A 26,143-nucleotide genomic window follows, 5' to 3' on the forward strand; every position below is an offset into this window, starting at 1 on the left:
GAAACCCACTTCAGACGTAAAGACACATATAGACCAAAAGGGAGAGGATGAAAAAATACATTCCACACAAATGGAAAGCAAAAGAAAGCTGGGGTAGCAATCCTCACACCAGACAAAGTAGACCTTAAGATAAAGAATATTACAAGAGATAAGGAAGGACACTACGTAATGATCAAGGGATCAATCCAACAGGATGACATAAATTGTAAATATCTATGCACACAACATAGGAGCACCTCAATACATAAGGTAAACACTAACAGACATAAGAGGAGAATTTGACAGTAACACAATAATAGTAGGAGACTTTAACACCCCACTCACACCAATGGACAGATCATCAAAACAGAAAATTAACAACGAAACACAAGTCTTAAATGATACATTAGATGAAATGGGTCTCATTGATATCTTCAGGACATTCCATCCAAATGCAGAAGAATACATCTTTTTCTCAAGTGCACATGGAACATTCTCCAGGATAGACCACATCTTGGGTCACAAATGAAGCCTCAGTAAATTTAAGAAAATTGAAATTGTATCAAGCATCTTTTCTGCCATGCTATGAGATGAGATGAGGTTTTTTCACAAGAAAAAAACTGTAAGAAACACAAACAAATGGAGATTAAACAACAGGTTTCTAAATAACCAACAGGTTACTGAAGAAATCAAAAGGGAAATCAAAAAATTTCAGAAACAAATGACAATGAAAACATGGCAATTCAAAAGGTATGGGATGCAGCAAAGCAGTTCTAAGAGGGAAGTTGATAGCAATACAATCCTACCTCAAGAAACAAGAAAAACATCAAATAGACAACCTAATTTTACACCTAAAACAACTGGAAAAAGAACGAAAAACTTGAACATTAGTAGAAGGAAAGAAATCAAAAGATCTGAGCAGAAATAAATGAAAAATAAAAAACAATAATAAAGATTAATAAAACTAAAAGCTGGTTCTTTGAGAAGATAAACAAAATTGACAACCCCTTAGCCAGACTCATCAAGAAAAAAAGAGACAAGCATCAAATCAACAAAGTTAGAAATAAAGGAGAAGTTACAACAGACCATGCAGAAATACAAAGGATTATAAGAGACTATTACAAATAACTATATGGCAATAAAATGGATAAACTGGAAGAAATGACGCTGGGAAGGAGAAATCAATATTGTGAAAATGACTATACTACCAAACGCAATCTATAGATTCAGTGTGATCCCTATCAAATTACTAATGGCACTTTTCACAGAACTAGAACAAAATATTTCACCATTCGTATGCAAACACATAACGACCCTGAATAGCCAAAGCAATACTGAGAAAGAACAGAACTAGAGGAATCAACTTTCCTGAGTTCAAATTATACTACAAAGCTACAGTCATCGAGACGGTATGGTACTGGCACAAATACAGAAATATAGACCAATGGAACAAGATAGAAAGCCCAGAAATAAACCCATGCACCTATGGCTACCTTATTTTTGACAAAGGAGGCAAGAATATACAATGGGGCGGAGACAGCCTCTTCAATGAATGGTGCTGGGAAAACTGGACAGCTACATGTAAAAGACGGAAATTAGAACACTTCCTAACAGCACACAAAGATAAACTCAAAATGGATTAAGGACCTAAATATAAGACCAGAAACTATAAAACTCTTAGACGAAAACATAGGCAGAAAACTCGATGACAGAAATCAAAGCAAGATCCTCTATGACCCACCTCCTAGAGTAATGGAAATAAAAACAAAAGTAAACAAGTGGGACCTGATTAAACATAAAAGCCTTTGCACAGCAAAGGGTACTATAAGCAAGGTGAAAAGACAACCCTCAGAATGGGAGAAAATAATAGCAAATGAAACAACAGACACAGGATTAATTTCCAAAATATACATGTAGTGCATACAATTCAATACCAGGAAAACAAACAACCCAATCAAAAAGTGGGGAAAAGAGCAAAACAGACATTTCTCCAAAGAAGACATACAGATAGCTAACAAACACATGAAAAGATATTCACTATTGCTCATTATTAGAGAAATGCAAATCAACACTACAATAAGATATCACCTCATACCAGTCAGAATGGCCATCACCAAAAAGTCTACAAACAGTATATGCTGGAGAGCATGTGGAGAAAAGGGAATGCTCTGGCACTGTTGGCGGGAACGTAAATTGATACAGCCACTATGGAAGACGGTATGGAGATTCCTTTAAAAACTAGGAATAAAACTGCCATGTGACCCAGCAGTCCCACTCCTAGGCATATACCCTGAGGAAACCAAAATTGAAAAAGACACATGTATCCCATTCTTCACTGCAGCACTCTTTACAATTGCTAGAACGTGGAAGCAACCTAGATGTCCATCAACAGATGAATGGATAAAGAAGTTGTCATATATATACACGATGGAATATTACTCAGCCATAAAATGGAACACATTTCAGTCAGTTCTGATGAGGTGGATGAACCTAGAGCCTATTAGATAGAGTGAAGTAAGTCAGAAAGAGAAAGAGAAATATCATATACTGACACATATATACAGAATCTAGAAAAATGATACTGAAAAATTTATCTGTTGGGCAGCATGCACAAACAGACATAGAGAATAGATTTATGGACGTGGGAGGAGGGGAGGATAGGGTGAGATGTATGAGGAGAGTAAGACGGAAACTTACATTACCATATGTAAAGTAGATAGCCAACAGGAACTTCCTGTTGTCTCAGGAAACTCAAACAGGAGCTCTGTATCAACCTAGAGGGGTGGGATGGGGCGGGAGATGGGAAGCAGTTTCTAAAGCGAGGGGATATATGTATACCTATGGCTGATTCATGTTCAGGTTTGATAGAAAATAACAAAAATCTGTAAAGCTGCTGCTGCTCCTAAGTCGCTTCAGTCGTGTCTGACTCTGTGCGACCCCATAGATGGCAGCCCACCAGGCTTCCCCGTCCCTGGGATTCTCCAGGCAAGAACACTGGAGTGGGTTGCCATTTCCTCCTCCAATGCATGAAAGTGAAAACTGAAAGTGAACTCACTCAGTCGTGTCCGACTCTTAGCGACCCCATGGACTGCAGCCCACCAGGCTCCTCCATCCATGGGATTTTCCAGGCAAGAGTACTGGAGTGGGGTGCCATTGCCTTCTCCGTCTGTAAAGCAATTATACTTTAATTAAAAAAAAAACATTAGAATGAGATCTAAAAAAAAAAAAAAACAATATGAAACTTGTAACAGATTTATTGGTAACGATGATAGACAGAATCCCGGGATGGTGCTCCATCTTTCTGGCTATTTCCTTAGTCTACTTTTTGAAAGGAATATGGTAGTGTTTAGAAGCATGGACTCTTATGATAATTGGCAAGATCAGAATCTGGATCTGCTACCAACTAGCTATGTGACATTAAGTTCCCTGTGAGCTTCACTTCTCTCACTTTAAAATGGGAAAAAAAGACTTCCCTGGTGGTCCACTGGTTAAGACTCTGCACTGTCAACATGAGGGGCCTAGGTTCAAACCCCAGTAGGAACTAGATCCCAAACACTGCACCTAAGAGTCTGCATGCCACAATGAAAAGATCCTGCATCCCGAGAAGATCAAAGGTCCTGAGTGCTGCGACTAAGACACATGGAGCTAAAAAGGAAAACAAAAATTTAATGGGAAAAATAACAGCATCTACATCGCAAAGCTAGTGTGAGAATCAAAGGTCAGTTCTCATTTGTTCTTTTACTTTGATTGAGGTTTTATTTACATACAACAAAATTTACCAATTTTAAATTTATCATTCAATGATTTTTAGTAAATTTACGGAGTTGTCCATTTATTACAATCTAGTCATTCCCATCATCTCAAAAAGATCCGTGGTGCCCATCTGCAGTCCCCTTTTCTACCTCCAGTCCCACAATAAAAAAGGAGCGAATATTTCTAAATCACTTAGGATAGTGCCTGTCATCTACCAAGAGATGTATGTTACATCAGTAAGAAATGTCTGAACAGGAGGAAGAAATACAATGCAAACCATGAAACCAAGTGTCTTATTTACTGGCATAATAAAAAATGAATTTGGGTTGCATTTTCATCAGAACAAACTTAATTCTTCATATAAAGATACTGCAGCTTATTTCTGATTAGTATCTAATTTAGTTTTCCTTACAAGCCTCTTTGAAAAGCACAGGCCTGGTTTCCATAGTCAATCTGGAGGCCTGAGCAATTAACTGAATTACTTTGAGAAGGGGAAAGAAAAGAAAAAAATCTGTGTAACTCAGATGAAAAGCCAGCGAGAGTTTTCACTTCTGACTTCTCCTACTACTGTTACCTCACATTATGGTTATATGGGCTCCCCTGGTAGCTCAGCAGGTAAAGAATCCTCCTGCAATGCCGGAAACCTGGGTTCAGTCTCTCAGTTGGGAAGATCCCCTGGAGGAGCAAATGACAACCCACTCCAGCATTCTTGCCTGGAGAATCCCAGGGACAGAGGAGCCTCTTGGGCTACAGTCCACGTGGTCCCAAAGAGTCAGACACAACTGAGCAACTCAGCAAAGCACATAGTTATATAGTGTTTCTTCAGAGCTCTCTAACATCCATTATCTCATTTTACACCTTCAACAACCCTGCAAGATAACTGCTTTCAATTTCTTCTTCTATTTTTTAATCCTAGTAATGATGCTTTGTACTGAGAGGCAAGCCTCTGAGTAAAACCAACAAGCACCTGACAAGGGAAGCCAGCCAGCCAGCCTGCCTGGACATCTTCTGGCTTCACAAGACACCTCATTTCAATGGGTATTTGGATAAACAGACTCAATCATAATTTGGACTAAAAATGACTGGATAGTTTCATCGAAGTATGAAAAGACCCTGTTTTTAAACACAAAAATAACAGAGAAGGAGAATAAGGAACAAATTATTAACACTCCAACTCTCTCATTATAAGGCTGAGTCTTGGTGATTTCTTGAGGTGATACTAGGTCTGCCACCCAAGTTTCCTGACTGCTCGCTGGGGGCTTTTCTACTGTACTAAGCTTCATCTGCCTAGTTAACTTTTGTGTATTTTCTTTGCAATGATACTGACTAAATTCTACCTTTTCATTTTTACCTTGAAACACTGAGTGAAAAATGATATGGTATCTAACACTGTTAGGGAAACTTCGGTAGCAGTATTTCCTTCAAGAAGTGCCTGATGGAAAATGTTTGCTTCAGTTGTTGTAGAACCTGAGATTTTTTTTTTAAAGTAAATTAAAACTCTATGACACAGGGATTCACATAACAGTTTGGAATGACTTCTTCTCCCAAAGACTCAGAGAGAGAGAGACAAGCAAAAAGACACCAGGCTCTCAGTACCTGCAGACTTAATGAGTTTCGCTGTATTTACTCCTTAATCAAATACGATCTGGGTTAATCAATTCTGCTATTGTTTACTTCAGTTCTGTATCAACAGCTCTGTAGCAAATAAATAGGTGCCTACTTCTTTGTAGACAAGATGTGAGTGATGATCGAGGTATGTACCTAAGAAATAACGTGGGAGGCATTTTAGGCTGTGCTGCTCATTATAAGTGCAAAAATGAGAAATCATAGAAAAGCAGCTATGTTATGTACAGGGGTTCCCTATGGCCTGATGTTTCCAATGATGCCAATGGTGTGAGACTTGTTTCTAAATCAGAAGGAAAACAAAGCATCTGGGCCAACTGAAAGACACAGGTTTCATACATTGTTACAAGAGACAAAGAGCAAAGCTGAAGGCTGTACCACTCCCATTTTTTTTGAAAGGTCCTGAATCTAGTAGCTCAGCATCCATCTGCTCAAGACATTTGTGTTTATTATTAGTCCTTATCACAAAGCCAGTTCTGCTTGCTTTCTCTTATGCAACCTCTAAAGGACTCTCTGGTAAAGAACATTCTCTCACTCTTTCACTTTTTATTAAGATTTGCTTTCAGAGAATAGCTTTCATTCATAGAACCCTCTAGCTTCCTATTGAACTTGTTAATATTTCAACCTGTGTGAAATATGTCTTTGTCAAAATAGTATTTACAGTGCTCTGACCTCTGCAGACAGCTCAGCATGTGTAATCCCTTGAAAAATCACTAAATAAAAAATAGTCATTCTAAACATATATATATATACTATTTTGTTCAGATTCATTATTTTCATTAAAGTACAGATAAAGGATATTGAATGTAAAATCACATAATTACAATAGTTCAATGAGAAAATTAATCTCCTTCATATTAAACTAAGAACTCACTATTAACTAAAATTGCCAGAAACAATCCATGCATATTTGATCTTATATTCACATATGATGAAATGACTGTATACAAACAGAGCTATGCAAATATATTGATGTATGTAAAATGATCTCCAGCTGTACTGGTGATTTAGGTTAAATAGTATTAATGTCTGTTTCAAATGAGTACCCTACCTACATTTTGCACTGACTGTGATTAAGTGTAAATAAACTTTCCAGGCTATTAAGACGCTGAAGCCTGGCCTGCATTATTCCTGATCTGTTTCAAAGAGCTGGCATGGTTTGCGATTTTCAGGCTACTCCAAAGTGTTTTGACAGCCAGGCATTATGCACCCTAAAATAAAGGTTAAAGTTAGGAAATGAAGTACTTTAATACTGTATCTCAATGTTAGATTGTTTTAACTAATAAATGACTAGAGTTCCACATAAACACTGTGCTACGCTCAATATCCTACCAACTATTATTTGGCTTAAATGAGACATCACTGGAAACTGTATGATGCTTACCATGTATTTAAAATAGCTTATACTACAAGAATACAAGTAAGGAATTTAGAGAAATTTCTTACTTTCCTTCCTCTCCTCAAAAATATCAGAGTAGACTGGACAATACTCCAATAATTCTCCGTCTTTTTCTCAAGAGATAAGGAAAGGCAAGAGTCAGAGAAAACAGTGAGAGGGACACTCAGAGACTCGGGTGGAGGGCGGGGAGGGGGGTGGTTTCCTGAAGTTAGCTGTTTAAGAATGAGGCCTATCTAATCTGTCTCTGGACCGGACTTAAACTTGGATCAGAACTTTTTTACTCGATAAACATGTCTATTTCCACATTTTTATTTTGTTCTCCTTGAATTTTAGGGTTTCATTAAAAAATTAACAACTGGGTAATACAAGCACTGAGGAAAAAGCCTTTGTCCATCCTCTGCTAAACACAGAGGGCAGGTCAGCAGAATCTTAGTGATTAAGATTGATGGTGGTAGTTACCATAGCAGTTCCCAACCAGTTCCCAGTGCTGGGGAGACACTAGAAATTGTCATCTGAATTATTAGGATGTCCCAGAGACTCAGCAATAAACCCCATCCAAACTGCCTCTTTAGTTTTTCCAAGTGCTATGAAAGTTATTTTAAAAAAGAAATCTATTTAACTTCCTTTAATGACTAACTCTACCTCTGAAACATATCTATTCGAAATAAGCACGTAATCTTTTCCTTAGGGTCGTGCAAACGTTTCCTTAAGTATTTATTCCACTAAGACTTACACAGCAAAAAGAAGAAAGAAAGAATATATAGCATCTGTCTCAATTGCTGTTGGGGATTTCTGTTTACATTAGTAACTAAAGTGAGTACTGATAGGTTGTAAACAAAAGTACTCCTGCTGCTGCTGCTGCTGCGTAGCTTCAGTCCTGTCCGACTCTGTGCGACCCCATAGACGGCAGCCCGCCAGGCTCCCCCGTCCCTGGGATTCTCCAGGCAAGAACACTGGAGTGGGTAACAAAAGTACAGACCTGACAGTTGTCTTCACTTGATGATTTCCTGCCTTCCCCTGGATCTAGCCCTTTCTCACGAGCCTCAGTAGAGACAAGCAACTGTTCTAGGATTAGACCGGAAACTGTGCACATCAGTCTAACCTTACCTTTTGGAAAACTTTTAAAAATGTATCACTTCCCATCAGGTTAATTTCAACTTTGAGTTGAGAAGCATTCAATAAATCATGGGTATCTTAAGGCTAACTCAAAAGGAAGCATCTAGGTTTTGCCTGGCATGATTAAGACTGCCCTCTGTTGGAAAAGAAGAAAACAAGAGGAAATTGCAGGGCTATGGGAATTACCTTGCTATGATTCTTTGCCCCATGTATCTAAAGTGAACCAAACACACTCTAGGAAGAAAAACAGTAGCATCTTAGTCCTATATTACCATACTTTGCATTTTAACAAATAATATTTGAAAATTCACGTGTTAGGCTCTTCTATCCCTGGAATTCTCCAGGCAGGAATACTGGAGTGGGTTGCCATTTCCTTCTCCAGGGGATCTTCCCGATCCAGAGTTTGAACCTGGCTCTCCCGCATTACCTACTGAGCAGCCAGCAAAGCTCTAGCATGAGTGGCAACAGTAATCAGTTACAGAATTGCCACTTTGGGAATGGACGACTAAGCAATGTTGCCTAGACGGAGGGGTGACAGGGAGGAAAGAGAGCATGGCTTTGACTTGACGTCCAAATTGCTAATGACCATGGGTATTTGTGCTTTTCCATGATTATAAAATACTGTCAGGAAGAAAGATGCTAAAATTGGGTCAAATTAATTTGTTTCAAAAATAAACCAAGGGGTAAGTTTCAACACCCCAACCCCCAGCCCCGCCTTTTGCCACGCACTTCAGTTCCGTGGGGCTTTCCCAGAAGTCACTGCATTTCCTGTCTCTCGAGTCTCTGGTCCGGCAGCGCCACCTTCCCTTCCATGTGCCTTCGCTCTTCTCGGCAAAAGGAGGCTCGTGTCTCCTTCCGGCCTCCCAACCGCACCTTTCTGTCCACCGCGAGCCATCTTCGATCCATCCTCTTGCCCGCCCGATCGCCCACTCAGTGCCCTGAGGCCGCTTCACAGGTCTGTACAAGAGTTTAAACTCTCATCCCGTCAGGGGCCCTTCCGCCATTTTTTTGGTGGTGCCTGTCTCCCCTGTTTCCGAATCCCATCAGGGAATCAAAATGAAGGCTGGGGACGTGGGTGAAGAAGACAGGGAAAGTGGGCAGAACTCTTCCGAAGGAGATAAAATACAGATTAGACTCTGTGATGTGTCTTCTGAAGATTTTAAAAAAACCTGGCAAACACTAAAAGAGCTCCATGACAGAGAGCCATGCGGACTTCAGGGGAAAGGAACCAGTTTGAGGAAAGAGCGATTGTCAGACGGGAGGTGGACAGGCTCCATACCCAGAATTAAAGAATTTACGGAGCAGCGGAGAGCCCTGAATGACCCTATCCATGACCTGCAAGGTCAGTTAAACGCGGAAGTATGCGATCGCTCTACAGTAAACGAAACGGACAGAAATACGCTACAGCAAGAATCTTATGATATCCAACAAGAAAATCTGAAATTTACTGGTGAGCTCACAGCAGAAAGGAATAAACTAACAGAAGAAAACAAGCAGCTTTCGGCTAGGCTCAAGAGGAAACAGCCACAGTTTCACCGTTCTTTTTCTGATAGTGATGATGACTTCGTCCCTGGGTCTCAAAAGAGCGAGTCAGTTATTTTGCTCAGGGACCCTCCGCCCGGACCTGAGAGGTATGTGGCTGTCAAACTAATAACGGAAACAAATACCAAACAGATGAAATCTAGAGGGAAAAAGAAACAGCCACACAGTTCCGAGCTTCAGGTTCCATTTTCCAGTCAGGACGTCTTTGAGGTGCCGGAGAGCCCTCAGGAGAAGATTTCCTCTAACAGCAGTAAGACGATCACAATAAGCAGTGGCAGTCAGAAGTCATCTAGCACTGTTCCTTCAGCGTCTACATTCGGCCTTCAAACAGTGGATGGATTTCAAGATAACTCCAGCCTTCCCGATGCCAGGCTTGGCCATCGACAAAGCAAATCCATTTTCACACAGAGGACCTCCCCACAGAGGCTCTCCACACCAAAGCATGGAACTGAGATTGATTTCCCTTGGAGCCTTTCCAGTATTTCTCCAGGAAAAGACCTACCTATTGAAATATCTGAAACTTCAGAGGAAAGTATGATTGATTATACCAAAAGCATATTTTCTCCTTTTACACAGAGAGACGAAAACACCACTTTACATCTATTTCCTTTAGACTCTACTTCAAGTGCTAATGTGAAAAGACCATCAATGGGTGTTTTTCGCGTTTCAGTGAGAGAGAGCAGTAGCCAGAGACCTTGCAGTGAACAGTCCACAGCAAGCAAGAATATGAATGGAGTTACAACTGCAGCCCATGATGCTGATAAGCCACAAGGTGAAACTCAGGCTTGCACTTCGGATCTTCAATAAAGAGAAAAGTCAAGATACAGTTAGAAAAAGGGGGGAAGTAGCTATTGCTCCATCTCTCTCTTAAGGAGACTGCTTTGCTTTTCCTAGAGGACAGTCTCCCTATCAATTCAGACAATTTAACATTTGTATTCAGACTACGTCACTGATAATTCCTGACTTGGATTCTACTTCCCAGAATATAATATACAGACAATAAAAAGTTGGGCAAATGACTAAGACTTTGAAACAGTGACTTCTTGCCCAAAAATAAAATTCAGCTAGAAAGAAAGAAAGTTTTCAGAATCCCTCTACTTCTATATAAAAGTGCAGAGGTCTATCATCTTTTTGTTGAAATTAAGCTGTTAGTGTCTGTGAGCATGTGCCATGCTGAGTTGGTTTAGTTGTGTCCTACTTTTTGCAACACTGCGGACTGTAGCCTGCCAGGCTCTTCTGTCCATGGGATTCTCTAGAAGAATACGGCAGTGGGTTGTCATGCCCTCCTCCTGGGGATGTTCCTATCCATCTTGTCTCTTAAACACTTGCATTGGCAGGCGAGTTCTTTATTACTAGTGCCACTTGGGAAGCCCTTATGAGTCAATAAGAAGGCTTAAAAAAAGAAAGCCAAGAGAACACCTAAAAGGCCTGGACTGTTAAGAGTTCAACCCTGTAATACTTGTGAAATACTTACTTGACTCGACAAGGTAACTACAACACTTACACTGAGAAAAATTCAGCAGCAGATGTTTTTCAGAATAAAATGAATATGACTTCACACATACTACAGAGCATGACTTAAATTAGAAAAGAGAAGATGTGACACAGACTGTATACTAGTTATTAAAATTTGCTTTTAAAAATCAAAAAGCGAGAGCAAAAGGAAAAACCCCATTAACAAAGACCAACTATTTAGCAAGCGAGGGCAACATTTACAACAGCAGGAGACCTTTTCAAGGAACAGAGCAGTTATGGTTTTTTCCATAACAAAATGCAGCCAGTTGCTTGTCACTGGTTATCACAGTGTGTGTGTGTGTGCGTGCATATGTGTGCAAGTGTGTGCACATGTATACTGAATGGAGGAGGGGAGAAGTAGTCAGCAAAGCATGTCCCTCTCCTTCCTCTCTTCTGTCCTCCCCCTACCACCCTCCTTACTTTCCCTGGGCTGTGGTGGTATTCAACTCCTTTTTTCTTTACAGTTTTTTTTTTCCCCCCATGTGTCCTTGGGCATGTAGAAACAACAAAGTTATTGAGTGAATCCATGTGCCATAAAACTCACCCTTTAAAATAGAATACAACATAGTAGTTTATATGGTATATTTTAAAACTTGTAAAACCATCACCACAGTTTTAGAATATTTTCATCACGCTTTAAAAAAGCCCATACATAATAAGAGCTGTCACTTTCTGCATTCCCACTTTTTAGCTTTGTGGGGAGACAAAACAGTCCACTGTGGTTGTGGTTGTTAATTTGATTCAATATCTCTTGGAGTGAAATACCACCAGGGTTGAATATTATCTCCCTTTACATATTTCTTTCCGAAAATATGGAAGCTTAAAATATAGTATCAATAATCTTTGACTTTTACTCTAAATCATACATTCTAAGTAGTTGAAGGTTGTAGTTATTTAGAACTGTTTTATTAATGTACTTTAGAATTCATATCTAGTTTTCATGTGTTTCAATCGCTGGCAAGTTAACTATCAACTTATTTTATGTTTTTACATCCTGCATTATTACAAAAATATTTAAAATACTATGTACTAAAAACAAAATGGAAAAGAAGTAAAATTTACTGTATTATTTGACTTTTACTGTAAATCATACATTCTAAGTACTTAATTCTAGTTATTTAAAACTTTTATTAATGTACTTTAGAATTAGTTATTCATATCTAACATTTGATGTGTTTCAATCTCTGGCAAGATAACTGTGAACTTATTTTATGGTTTTATATCCTATATTATTAGAACAAAATGTTTAATATTTACTAAAAACTAAATAGAAAATAAGTAAAATTTACCTACTGTTTTATGCTGATCAAAACCCAGGTGCTTTCATGTTCTTCATGCTGTTTGCTTTAAGTCTTTATTTATTATTTAGCTTCATGGGGGTCTTAGATGCAGCATGTGGGATCTGTTTCCCTGTCCAGAGACTGAACCCAGGACCTCTGCATTGCCAGTGCAGAGTCTTAGCCACAGGGAAGTTCCCAGGGATTTTGCTGGTTTGTTTTGTTTCCCTGGGGCGGGGGGGGGGGGGGGGGGGTTAGGATGGGGGGGGGCTGTTTGTGTGTTGCTTTTTTTTTTTTGCAAAAGTAGAAAAAAGAAAGGATTATGTAAACAAGTGTGGTACTGGGAATGTGTTAACCTTCTGATTGTACTTCCAGAGGACATACAGTTTATGAAAACCCTTTGCTTGTATTCTATCATATATAGTAAAGAGGAAATGGTAAATTGTAAATAATATAATTATACATCAAGGTAAAGAGAACAGAGTCGGGAAAAGAACCTGACACCATACAAAACTGTATAATGGTCCTGTGAAGACAGCAACAGCATTCCTTACTCTCAAAGAACCCTTCCTGTCTTTTTGTTTGCTTTGATTGTGTAAATCCTGGGTCAAATAAAACCTACAATGTTAAATACGACTTTTGGATATTGTTATTTTCTTCTGTTTACCTTGGTCATTTAATGTATTCTGTGCTCTGCTATGAAAAAATATTTTAGCACTTCTGAAACTATTGCCTGACTTTAGAAACTAATTTTTTTGTCTTTTAAAAAAGTCCTGTTATTAAAGAGAAATTTTGATAACCTTATTTCTTTTTACAAACCCTTGTGTCGAGGACGGACGTTCAACTGATCAGAGCGAGAGCTGCTCTGCTACAATGCAAAACCCCAACCCAGAAGCGGGTCATCTATGAGTAGTTTAGTACCAGGTTCCCCCAATTCCCCACAATTGAGTGGTGCAGTGTTGGGTGAGGGGGCTGCTGCCTTTCTGGTCGTTCTCGTGTTCCAGGATGAAGAGTTCTCTGTACTGGACCCGGTCCCAACACGCAGAGGGGCATGCCACACCATGCCCCAAAGGACCTGGGCAGTGGCCCCATGGTAGGGACGGTTGGGGACTGGCTATCTGAGGCCAACCGAGGCATTGCCAGAAACTAATTTTTAAATAAAATTATTTCAAAGGCTCAAAATTGTATGATGGAAATAAATTTATTTTAAGTTAAATACAGGAAGATTCTAAGGTCAAAGTCTACCAGCTACTGTCCCCATGTCCAACAAAAATCAGTGAGAGAGGAATGTAAAACTTCAATCCTTGAGCCCTCCCTTCCCGGATCTAGCCTACGTAGTTTGCCCACTCCACCGTTTAGCCATGCAGTCACTTAGATGCAGTCAATCATAAAGGAAATCAATCATGAATAGTCACTGGAAGGACTGATGCTAAAGGTCAAACTCCAGTACTTTGGCCACCTAATGCAAAGAACTGACTCATTGGAAAAGACCCTGATGCTGGGCAAGGTTGAAGGCAGGAGGAGAAGGGGACGTCAGAGGATGAAGTGGTTGGATGGCATCACCGACTCAATGGACATGAGCGTGAGCAACCTCCAGGAGATGATGATTGACAGGGAAGCCTGGCGTGCTGCAGTCCCTTGGGTGGCAAAGAGTCAGACACAACTGAGCGAATGAACAACAACACTTAGTTGGGAAACCACCTCTCAGATCTACTCTTCCCCCATCCTCACCTGCAGTGTTCTGTTCAGGTCCTTATCGCCTCGCTCTTATAGGTCACGTCTCTGCCTGTGTGCTGTGTGCTAACTCGCCTCAGTCCTGTCTGACTCTGCAACCCACTGGATTGCAGCCCACCAGGCTTCTCTGTCCATGTGGATTGTCAGGCGAGGGTACTGGAGTAGGCTGCCATGCACTCCAACAGGGGATCGTTCTGAACCAGGGATTGAACCCTCTTCTCCTGTGTCTCTTGCTCTGGCAGGCAGGTTCTTTACCACTAGCGACACCTGGAAAGCCCTTGGGTACCCATAGCACTTGACACATTTCCTCTACTGTAGCAAATAATAAAAGAGGTTTGTGGGCATGTCCATTTCTCCCACTGGATTCAGGTTTCTCTAGGCCAGAGACGGTTCAGGGTGATTCCAGGATTTCCACCTAGAAGGAGCTTAGGGCCAGCAATCTGAGTGGAAGGGACACCAACCAGGGGCTTCTGGGTTTATTTGTGATGTCTGGAGGGAATACACCATGTGGCACCACAGAGAATATAAAGATGGATGTAGCCTGATCAATCTGGGTTTAATTGACTCATAGGTTCATTGCTCTTCAGCAAGTGCTTTTCTTCTAGAAATCTTGTGGGGGTGCACTCAAGGTAGTGCTGTTTACACAAGAGGCCTGTGATGGGATCCTCTGAATTTAACCTAAGGCAGAGTAGCAAGGTTCTGGGTGAGTCTCCATCAATGTCCTAAAACCCATTGACCTCTACGTCTTCACACTTCTAGCGCAAGATCCCATTCTAATTTTGAATGATTACGATCAATGCTGTCTCTAATAATAAGGCTTAACTCAAAAGCTTGTGCTCTCTCTCGTTCAGTCACAGGAGCTGGCAGAAGCATGCATATGTCGGGAAAAGTCAAGGAAATCACGAGTCATATGTGAGCCATCCATCTCCTTCCTCTACATCTTAATCATCAACCTCTTTCAGTGCTTTCCTTGCAACACCTCTCTTAATTATCCTGATCACGCTCAGGTGCTCTGCTGGGTCTCGTGAGGCAGGCAGACATACAGCAGTTAGGCCTGAGCCTGGACAGAAGGCGTGCATGACCCATCATTCTAGGGGCCACCTCCAATTCTAGATTTCTGTGGAGCTTTGCACTCTGGTGAGTCCCCCCTCCCTCCAGCCCCACACTCAGTCAAGTCTCCCTGTTGACTTCTCCTCCAGTGTCATTTCCCTCCCTCTGCACCCCAACTCAGCTTCAAGGGCAAATGAAGCCCTTCTGCCTTGACTGCTTTGGCCAATGCACCCTCCTGCCAAGCCGGACTCCTCCTTGAGCCCACAGGGGCACCCCACCGTTACTTCTGGGCCTCTGCTCCTGCTCGCCTCCCAAAAAGGGAATAACTTCTCCTCCACCAACTCAAATGTCACCCACCCTAAAAGTCTAGCTCAAATTTCAGTTCTCCCTCAGAATTCCCAGCCCTCAGTTTCCCCTCTTCTGAATGCCTATTGTACTTATTGTTTGGACTACACAGTCTGGCAGTTATAAAGCAAGTCTCCAATACATGATCATTCGCTTTTTACGAATGGCCTGTACATACTTGGGTGAATGCCCACCAGTCCTGCCCTGCTGCTCTGGGAGACGCCCAGCTCCCCTCTCAGCCAAGGACTCCCGTCCTTTCTGCAGAGAGAGGCAATGAATGCAGTGGTTAGGGGCATGGTCTCTGGAAGCGACTGCTGGGGTCAGCAGCCTAGCTCCCTCTTGCAGTCTACGACCTAAGAGACTCTGGGCAAGCCTCTGGGCCTTGCTGTGCCTCAGTTTCCTCCTGTACAAAACAAGAATGGTAACAGCACCAACAGGAGAGGTTCTGTGGAAGGATGAAATAGGTCAAGTGGAAAACTTAGAACACTGCCCGGCATAGAGGAAACACTATAGAAGTGCTAGTCGTTATTAAGAATGCCACAATGTGGGCTTGCCAATCTGAACAGACTAAACCTAAGCTGGTAAGCTAGTCATTTTTCTAAACACAAACACTAGAGCTGGAGGAGCCCTTAAAACTCATGGAGTTCAGTCTCCTTTCACAGAGAACACTGTTGCACAAGGCAGGGAAATGACTAGTCCTGAAGTCCCACAGCTGGGTAAGCTCAGATCATTATTAATAGTCAGGTCCCCTGTATTTTGCGTTTTTTGCCCCCACCATATCTTAATGCAATTGTATCAACATTTCCAATGGGAAAAAGTTTCTGTATTTCTAATTTCTGTGACAAAACTGGTGAGTTGGGGATTGCCAGTATTAGCTAGGGTCAGCTGTTTGTTGTTCCAGGGGTGAGGTGTGTGGGAGAGGGAGTCTGGAGGAGGGAGGGGGCTGGAGTGGCACTGTGAAAATCAGGGGACTAAGGAGATGGGTGGCTTCCCTGCTGGCTCAGCAGTAAAGAACCCACCTGCAATACAATGCAATGCAGGAGATGCAGGTTCGATCCCTGGGTCGGGAAGATCCCCTGACCCAGAAGAAGGATATGGCAACCCACCCCAATATTCTTGCCTGGGAAATCCCATGGTCAGAGGGGCCTGGAGGGCTACAGTCCATGGGGTCAGAGAAGAGTCAGACAGACTGAGTCACTAAATGACAACAACCAAGGGGATGGGTGACCCCCTCCCTTCTCTGGACTCCAGCTGCCCCATCATTACGGAAATCAGATCCCCCCAAGTGAACCAGGAGCATGGGGGGCACAACGATTACACAATATACTCTAAGGCTCTAAGCCAATGCACAAGACCTGGCTCAGGACTGAAAAGGCAGGCACTTGAATGAATGACGGACAAACTACAAACTTCCCTCAAGTCTCTACTCAAACGCTGCCTTTTCAGTGGCAGTCTACATAGTCCACCCTATTTACAATGGCAACCCCTGGACTGCTCTGTTTTTCTCCATAGTGCTTACTGCCCTCTAACATACCTCATATTTTACTACCCCGCCCCCCTTACTCTGACTCTAGCAATAGCATGCCAGCTCCAAAGGGCAAGCACTTGATCTGTTTTGCTCGCCACTGTATTCTCTGCCCCTAGAACACTGCCTGGCACAGGGCACGCAGAGTGGGCATAGGTTTTGGTGACTGAATCAATAGAGGGCATCCAAGTTTCCTAATCAACCTTTCAACTTGGCTTTCAAAGCCCAACGCACAGGCTGAAAAAGCAACAGACAAAATGTGGGTGTTTGTGTCAACGTGACACTAAAACCTATCAACTTTGGAGCTACTATCCTCACCAAAAAAACGTCCAGAAGGTCGCTCAGGCCAAAATCTGTCCCTCAGGAAGTCATTAGTGCCCCTCCCCCCAAGTTTTCACAGTAACGCTGGTTGATTAATTTAAATGGCCGCACCAGGTGAGGAGTATATGGGAACTCGCATCTGTGCAACTTTTCTATAAATCGAAAATTATTCCAAAATATAAAGGTTACTAGAGAAAAAAGCATCCACGCGGATGGTGCTCTGGATTTGCCATGGATTTCTTGTACGCCAGAGGAGACCCGTCCTTTGCTACAGAGGGGGACTAGGCGCTTCAGAGGTTCCCTTCGACTGCGGCCACCTCGCTGGACCCGCCGCGCAAGGAGCCTCGGCGCGTCACCCGCACTCCCGGACCTTTGTCGCCGTCCCCGCGGGCTCCCGGCCCCTCATCCCCTCTCCGGGCCACGGGCGACACTCCCGCCCCCGACCCCCCGAACTCCTTTCGGGCCCCAGGCAGTGGCGCCAGGCTCCTCGGCGCTGCCCGACGGCCAAGGGAAGTGCGGCGACAAGTCGTCCCCCGCCGCCCCCGCCGCCCCCGCCGCCCCCGCCGCCCCCGCCGCCCCCGCCGCCCCCGCCGCCCCCGCCGCCCCCGCCGCCCCCGATCCGGGAAAGCCCGGTCGCCCCGGGTTCCCCAAGCTCGAGCCGGGCGCGGGAGGCGCCTGCCGCCGCGGCCGCGGGATGGCCTGAAGAGGGCCCTCCACCCCGACTCCCGCCGCGGCCCTCGGCCCCAGGCGCCCCGGCGGGCCTCTCGGCCGCGATTCCCGCTGCCCCGGCCGGGGGACCGTACTCACCCGCGGGCGCAGCCACGCCGCCGCGGCCGGCGTAGAGCAGCAGCGCCCACAGCCCGCAGAGCCGCGCCGGCCGCTCCATGTAGCCCTCGCTCGGAGCCCGGCCGGGCTGCAGCCGCCGCAGTCTCCGCCTCTTTCGCTCCGTCTCCCACTTCCCGGCTCCGCCGCCCTGGAGGCTGGGGGGGCCGGCGCAGACGGGAAGGGCCGTCCCGCCCACCGGCCGCAGGTAACCCCGGGGCCAGCGCCGGCGGAGGTTCCGGGCGCCCGCGGCTCCAGCAGGGGCTTCCGAGGGGCGACACCTGGCCCCGCGGCAGCCGAGCCTCCGTCGCGCCCCGGGAGTTCGATCGTTGCCCAGGCAGAGCGGCCCGGCCCCGTCGCCGTAGGGTAGGTGCGAACGTTGTGCAGCCGGGAGGAACCCTGGACATGCCCAGCCGAGCACCCGAGCAGGGCAGGGCGGCCTCTGGGAAGGAGCCTTGAGCTGGCCTTCTGGAGTCTGAGCTTGCAGTCGCTGGCCTCTGAGCCCTTGTTTCTTAAAACTCTGACTCCAGGCTTAGAAATCCCAGGCCTGACTTAACAAGGTGCACTTGGAAGACCAAAGAGGGCACTTAGTGGGAGCGTGCTTTGTGAACGCGATGGAAGGTATATTTGAAAGCTGGTGATACATGCTAAGTTGAACATAGAAAGAAAGAAAAAAGCTACATTTTAAATACGAGAGACAGTGCCATACTGGGCTTCTCTGGTGGCTCAGTTGGTAAGAATCCCTCTGGAATGCAGGAGGCCCAGGTTCCATCCCTGGGTGGGAAGATCCTCTGGAGGAGGACATGCAACCCACTCCAGTATGCTTGCCTGGACACTCCCATGGACAGAGAAGCCTGGTGGGCTACAATTCGTGGGGTCGCAAAGTGTCAGGTAGGACCAAGCCTCTGAGCACAACAGAGTACCATACTATGTCCTTGGATTTTTCAAAACTCACAGCCAACTTTCTACACACTTCTTTTCCATAGATATATATTGGGAGATGGAAGGTGAGCTGGAAATGTAGGCACTGAATACGTTGAAAGTGGGTGATTGTGAGGATTAAGGATGATAAGGATGGAGGAAGAATGCTTTAGTTTTCCTGTGGCTGCTGTAACAAATTATCACAAATTTAGTGGCTTTAAACCACCCATTTTATTTTATTCACATTAGAATTCTGTAGGTCAGAAGTCTCACTGGACTAAAATCAAGCTGTAGGCAGACCTGTGTTCCCTTCTGGAGGTTTTGAGGGTGAGTCCATTTCCCTGCCTTTCCCGGCTTCTAGAGACTGCTACATTCCCTAACTGGTTCCTGCACCACTCAGACCTCTGCTTCCCTTGTCACATCTCTTTCTCTGACTCTGACCCTCCTGCCTGCCTTTTTCATTTATAGAAATCCTTGTGATTTGATTGGACCCAGCAGCTATAGAGAAGCTAGTGGTTGGGGGAGGGGAATGGCAGGTACAAACTACTGGGTGTTAGGTAGGTGGCAAGGAGGTATTCTACAACACAAGGAATATAGCCAATATTTTGTAAGAACTGGAAATGGAGCGTAATCTTTTAAAATTTGTGTACAAAATGTTTTTAGTGTAAAAGGGAAAAAATATATAGGACCTACTAGATAATCCATGATCATCTTCCTATCCCAAAATCGTTGATTTCTATTAATAAAAAGCTACTGTATAGCACAGGAAACTCTGCTCAATACTCTGTAGTGACCTATATGGGAATAGAATCTTAAAAAGAGTGGATATACATATATGAATAACTGACTCACTTTGCTGTACAGTAGAAACTAAAACAACATTGTAAATCACCTATATGTCAATAAAAATTAGTTTTTGAAAATCATTGATATAATCACACCTGCAAAGTCACTTTTGCCATATAAGGTAACAAACATATGCACAGTTGTCTGGGATAAGGTCATGGAACCATTAGGAGGGGATTATTTTGTCATTGTGTGCTAGGTGCTTAGTTGTATTCAAGTCTGTGACCTCTTGGACTGTAGCCAGCCAGCCAGGCTCCTCTGTCTATGGAATTTTCCAGGCAAGAATACTGGAGAGGGTTCCCATTTTCTTCTCCAGGGGATCTTCCTCACCTGGGGATCAGACCCCTTGCTATCCTGTGGAAGTCTGCATTTAAATGGGCAAATCTTTCCTTTTCTCCTTTGTCTTTAGCTTCTCTTCTTTTCTCAGCTGTTCTTCTCTCAGCTTTTCTCTCCTTTTCTCAGGGATTCTGTGCCTCATTGATCGGAGATGGCAGTGGCAACCCACTCCAGTACTCTTGCCTGGAGAATCCCAGGGACAGGGGAGCCTGGTGGGCTGCCATCTATGGGGTCGCACAGAGTTGGACACAACTGAAGCGACTTAGCAGCAGCACCAGCTGTGCCTCATTGTTAGTCCAGGGCTAGACAGCATATTAAAAAGCAGTGACATTGCTTCGCCAACAAAGGTACTTCTAGTCAAAGCTTCAGTTTTTCCAGTAGTCATGTATGGGTGTGAGAACTGGACTATAAAGAAAGCTGGGTGCCAAAGAATTGATGCCTTTGACCTGTGGTGTTGGAGAAGACTCTTCAGATCCCTTGAACTGCAAGGAGATCCAACCAGTCCAACCTAAAGGAAATCAGTCCTCAATATTCATTGTAAGGACTGATGTTGCATCTGAAACTCCAGTGCTTTGGCCATCTGATGAGAAGAACTGACTCTTTTGAAAAGACCCTGATGCTGGGAATGATTGAAGGTGGGAGGAGAAGGGGACGAGAGAGGAAGAGATGGTTATATGGCATCACCGATTCAATGGTCATGAGTTTGAGTAGGCTCCAGGAGTTGGTGATGGACAGAGAAGTCTGGTATGCTGCAGTCCATCGGTCACAAAGAGTCAGAGCGACTGAAGTGAACTGAACTTAGAGGTCACTTTGCTTATCAGGCTGTTGGACACTTGCTTCAGCAAGCAAGGAATGGAAGTCTCACTACTCACTTGGAAAGCACCAGGCTTGGGGGAGGGCAGGGGAGGAGCAACACCTATCTTGATTTAGTTCCCCGATAAAATGACAGCATATCTCCCACAGCTCCTTACCTGGATTGCTCTTTCTGACTCTCTGCTACTTAAAGCAGCATGACTGCAGCTGGACCACGTTGTGCGTTGCATTCCTGGTGCTGGGCCGTGGCCTTGGGCTCTCTAGACCAGCCTCCCCACTTCTAAGTCACAGAAGCCAAGGCCAGCACTTAACTCCTCTGCATCCTCACTTCCCAGGATAGTACCAAGCCTTGCAGATTTGATTCGGTTTGCTTCATGACACAATGCATAGCTGATATTTGTAAATGTTCCATGAGTGTTTGAGGAACAATTCTCCAATTATGGAGCCCAGTGTTCTCTGTGTTTACATTATATCAAGTCTGTGGGTTGTGTTGGTCAAATCCATGCACTTGCTGAGTTTTTTCTGTTCTTTTTGAACCCACAGTCACTGAGACATGTTACAATCTCGCACTATGATACTCTGATGGTGGATCTATCAAGCTCTCCTTACAATTCTGTTCCTTTTTGCTTTACAAAGATGTATTTTTGAAGCTATTTCATCAGAGGCATGCACATCTAGAACTGTTATAGCTTCATAGTGAACCATCGAGGGCTTCCCCAATAGCTTAGTGATAAAGAATCTGCCTGCCAATGCAGCAAGCACGGGTTCGTCCCCTGGGTTGGGAAGATCCCCTGGAGAAGGGCATGGCAACTCACTCCAGTATTCTTGTCTGGAGAATCCCATGGACAGAGGAGCCTGGTGAGCTACAGTCCAAAGGGTCACAAACAACTGGATATGACTGATGGATTGAGCACATAGAGAACCCAGTTATTAATCACGAAGAAGTAGGTTTCAGTAATCTGTGAATGTTATTGGCCTCAGGTTCTGTTTTGGCTAATATTAGGGTAACTTCATAAGCTTTCTTTTGGTTAGTAGTGTGTACCTTGTACCTTTCCACACATCCTTACTCGCCTGTCTCTGCTATGTTTGAGATGTGCTCTTGGAAACAGCATAGAGTGCAAATCACTTTGTTTCCTCTCCTATAGGCAATCATTGTCTTTTAACTGTAGAGGTTAGCTCTAGTATGTTTCAACTTATTTCTACCATCTGGTTTTGTGCTTTTTGTTTGTCCCATTTTTTCTGTTTCTTTTTATCACCTCCTCTTTGGATTTCTTTAAATGTTGTGTGTGTGGCTGGGGGCTCGTCATTGCAAGAGCATGTTTATTTTCTGTAAAATATGCATACCACAGGGTTTGTTGTCAGTATTGAATGAGTCGAACAAAGTGGCATGAAGTGCTTATCCAGTGCCTAACACAGAGTAAGCCCTCCTAAATGGGAACTATTATTAGAAGTCCGAGTACTCTTTCATCTTTAGTGCTCCCTTGTATCTTGCGGTTCTGCTTCTGTTGTTCTCCTTTCTGCTGACAATATCCCATTTGTTGTCAGTCTCTTTTCTTTCATTTCTCCTTTACAGCCATTTGATTTCCTGTTTCCACTCAGCCCTCCATCCCCAAGGCAGCTCGGTGGTGAAGCCCTTCGGGGAGGAGTCTGTGTGCTGCGGCTCTGTGGCACAGTAGGTGCGGGAGAAGACAGTGGCACCTTGACTGAATCCCATTCCACAAGGTGATGGAGGTCCCCCCCGCCAACACGGGGCTGCATTTGCGTCCATTCTAGGCTGGCCACGGTGAAATGGAATCAGCTGCCATCATCAGTTTCTGTGAAATGGGTATAAAGCCATAGACCCACCAGCTAGGAAACAGTTTAATTCCTTGTGTCTCTTCCTAGAGAGGATGGCCGGTTCCTGGCTGTCTGCTCTCAAGAAGTTGTCCTGCTGTCAGCGAGTGGGTGTCTCCATACTAGGAATTTGTGTATATGTACTAAGCAGAGCCTGGAAAGAGGAACCATTTGTACTCAAACATATTGTGGTCAGAAGAAAACTTTGTTACCATTGTTGTGACAGAACTGCAGCTAAATTTAGCAAGCTGCATACTCTGTGTGTGTGCCTGTGCACATGTGTGATGCCTGGAGAAAGTAACACATTATGTTTCCAAAAAGCAAAATGTCCCCAGACCAAAAAGAAAAGCTTCTTCTTACCTGGGATTTGATTGCCGTGACCATTCCTCACCCCACTACTTCATATCTTCGCTTTTTCTCTGTCCTGTGTAGCATGACATTCTTTCGAAAGAGATTATATCACTAGAGGAACACTGGAACTTGGTGGAGTTTTGGGTCTTTTTCTGTTCTCTGGTGGTTTCTGTGCTTGGATTGAAATAAACTGCGGTGTTGAGCATCTGTATTTTGAATGGGCTTCACACAAATATGAGAGTCTAATCTCTTTTTAAATTAATTACTTTATTTTAATTGGAGGATAATTACAACAGTGTGATGGGTTTTGCCACACATCAACATGAATCAGAAGCCCCTTACCACCTCCCTCCCCACCCTCTCCCTCTGGGTTGTCCTAGAACACTGGCTTTGGGTGCCCTGCTTCATGCATGGAACTTGCACTGGTCATCAATTTCACATATGGTAATGTACATGTTTCAATACTGTTCTCTCAAATCATCCCATAATCTTTTGATAGCAGTTTTGTATATAGTTTTATTCTTCACAGTAAGCGGTAAATAGATGCTCTCAGTATTTTTTGAAATTTGTTCCAAAATTGCAGTATCAACTTACAATGTGAATGAGATGCTATACCTCCCTATTAGCATGTACAGTAACAAAAGGCCTCTCTGGGATTCACATGTTCTAAAAATACAAACTATATATAATGTATCATAACAGTCTTCACCAAAGTGAATGCTTCTGCCAGTGCAGAAAATAGGAGCAGTTTAATTTCTTGAAATCCACAGAACAGATGTGGAGAAGAAGGTGAGATAAACATATGCTGGAGGGGCTTCCCTGGTGGTCCAGTGGTTATGAATCTTCCTTCCAGTGCAGGGAACATGGTTTCCAACCCCTGGTCGGAAAACCAAGATCCTATGTGCACCAAGGCAACTAAACCCGCATGTTGAAATGAAGACCAGCGCAGCCAAACACAATAAAACCCCAAAATATATGCCGGAGGCCTGGTGCAGAGTGAAACCCACCTAGAGTCGTGAGACACTTTTAGGAAAAGGTAGGAAAAGGAATAGAGGAGAGAGAGCTAGAAAATGGGAGAGTGGGTATTAGAATTTTTTATATTTTTAGGTGCATCAAGTTTTAGTTGTACACTTGGGATCTTTGACCTTCATTGTGGCATGCAGTTGTTGTTTTTTTGTTTGTTTGTTTGTTTGTTTTTTTAGATGCAGCATGAAGGATCTAGTTCCCTGACCCAGGACTGAACCCAGAGCCCCTGTATTGGGAGCATGGAATCTTAACCACTGAACTACCAGGGAACTCCTGGGTCTTCCAGGTGTAGTAGTCAGGTAAGAATTTGATTTGAAGTGACTCTGAGGGGGTGTTACCTCCCCTAATACGTTCTAGGCCTGTGGTTCTCAAATTTTTTTGATCTCAGGACAACTTTAAACTCTTAAAAATTTTGGGAACCACAATTCACCTTTGTTTCCCTGTGTCCCACAGGTGTTCATCCCAAGGGCACTCCTTCCTAAACAGCCTGCACTCTGAACTACCTCAGAGTTCACTTCCTGGGAAGACTAACCTATGACAAGTGTCTAGCCCAGGAACTTCCATATTTACGCAATTTACTTTCCACAGTAAGGGATATACATGACTTCAAGTAAGTAAGTTTAATGCTTGTGTGGGGATTATTTGTTTTGTAAACAATTTTTTAAAAAAATCTCATAAGGTAGTTCTTGGATAATATAGCTTAGGAAAATATGGCATAATCATTAGGGAAATGCAAATCAGAACCACAATGAGGTACCTCTTCCCACTCATCAGGATGACTATTATTTTAAAAAGAAAGGAACAAGTTTTGATGAGGATCTAGAGAAGTTGGAATGCTGGGTCACGGCTGGTAGGAATATAAAATGATGAAGCTCCTGTGGAAAACTGGCTACTGTGAAAAGTCTGGTGGTTTCTCAAAAAGTTAAAGAGAGTTGTCATATGATCCACACATTCTACTCCTAGATATATATCTAAAAGTATTGAAAGCAGTGACTTTTAACAGGCATTTGTACATCCATGTTCATACCAGCATTTTTCACAACAGCTGAAACATGGGAGCAACCTAAACATCCCTTGACAGGTGGATGGATGATAAAAATGTAGTGGAATATTATTCAGTCTTAAAAAGGAAGGAAATTCTGACAATGCGAAAACAATGATGAAGACTGAAGACTTTATGCTACATCAAATAAGCCAGTAACGAATGGACAAATACTGTATTGTTCCTCTTCTGAGTTATCTAGAAGAGTCAGATTCATAGAAACAGAAAGAACAGTGGTGGTTGCCAGAGGCTAGAGAGGAGCGAAGAGTAGGGAGCTATTACTTAATTCACACAGCATCTCAGATTGGGATGATGAAAGAGTTCTGGAGATGGATATTAGTGATGGTTTCACAGCAATGTGAATATTCTTAATGTCACTGAATTGTACACTTAAAATGGAAAAATTTGTGTTACAAATATTTTATTACCAAATACTTTTTTAAAACTAAGTATAAATATGTCTGGAATCTTGTAATCCATTAGTAAGTTGGTTGCATAAAATAGTTAATGAGTCATTCCTTTTCATTGCCAAATAATAGTTCATTGTAGGGATATTCATTGGAAGGACTGATGCTGAAACTGAAGCTCCCAATACTTTGATCACCTCACGTGAAGAGCCGACTGATTGGAAAAGACCCTGTTCCTGGGAAAGGTTGAGGGCAGAAGGAGAAGGGGATGAGAGAGGATGAGATGGTTGGATGGCATCACCAACTCAATGGACATGAGTTTGAGCAAACTCCTGGAGATTGGGAAGTACAGAGACGTCGGGCATGCTGCAATCCATGGGGTCGCAAAGAGTCGGACACAACTGAGCGACTGAACAACAACAACCACCTTAAAAACATTAAGCTAAGTGAGAGAAGTTAGTAGCACAAAAACCACGTATTGCAAGATGTCTGGAAGATGCAAGTCCTTAGAGTCGGAAACTAGTTTAGTGCTTGCCTAGGGCTGGGAGGAGATGTGGGAAGGAAAGA

General features: G+C 43.4%; 1 protein-coding gene across 6 annotated transcripts in view; it reads right to left on the reverse strand.

The window, feature by feature from the left end:
- The window catches only part of LOC138931194 (uncharacterized), a 150,900-nt gene that overhangs the window by 58,218 nt on the left and 66,539 nt on the right, over nt 1-26,143 (reverse strand). The window contains exons 1-2 of one of the 6 annotated variants that reach the window (XR_011446469.1): nt 17,987-18,152; nt 3,035-3,145 (exon numbers count right to left, since the gene is read on the reverse strand). The exons of 2 other annotated variants lie outside the window; for them this stretch is intronic. The gene's annotated coding sequence lies outside the window, so the exon portion shown is untranslated. Of the gene's footprint in view, nt 1-3,034; nt 3,146-17,986; nt 18,153-26,143 lie in introns of those variants that run through there. 3 more of the 6 variants (XR_011446470.1, XR_011446471.1, XR_011446458.1) reach the window with 3 other exon arrangements.

The sequence above is a fragment of the Ovis canadensis genome, chromosome X (assembly GCF_042477335.2).
Source record: "Ovis canadensis isolate MfBH-ARS-UI-01 breed Bighorn chromosome X, ARS-UI_OviCan_v2, whole genome shotgun sequence".
NCBI lineage: Eukaryota > Metazoa > Chordata > Mammalia > Artiodactyla > Bovidae > Ovis > Ovis canadensis.